Raw genomic sequence first — 266 nt, forward strand, 5'->3', positions numbered from 1 at the left:
CACATCCGAAGTGCTGAGACCCAAACCAGAAATTATTGGGGAAATTATCAGGAGGTAAGGACAAGGATCTTCAATGTTGAACTTAGTATTTATTAGCGATTTCTATATTAAGGTGAAACCCCTTCAGGTTGCACTGGATCAATTAGAGGTACTGAGTACCTGCATGTATTCCCGATACCGACTTCCTGATCTCCCACCCCTCCGCATCATTACTGTTTTCTCTTTCCATGGCTTGTGCATGTAAATACTTTCCCTAATCCCTGCGC

Source organism: Myotis davidii, unplaced genomic scaffold (genome assembly GCF_000327345.1).
Source record: "Myotis davidii unplaced genomic scaffold, ASM32734v1 scaffold2537, whole genome shotgun sequence".
NCBI classification, from domain to species: Eukaryota; Metazoa; Chordata; class Mammalia; order Chiroptera; family Vespertilionidae; genus Myotis; species Myotis davidii.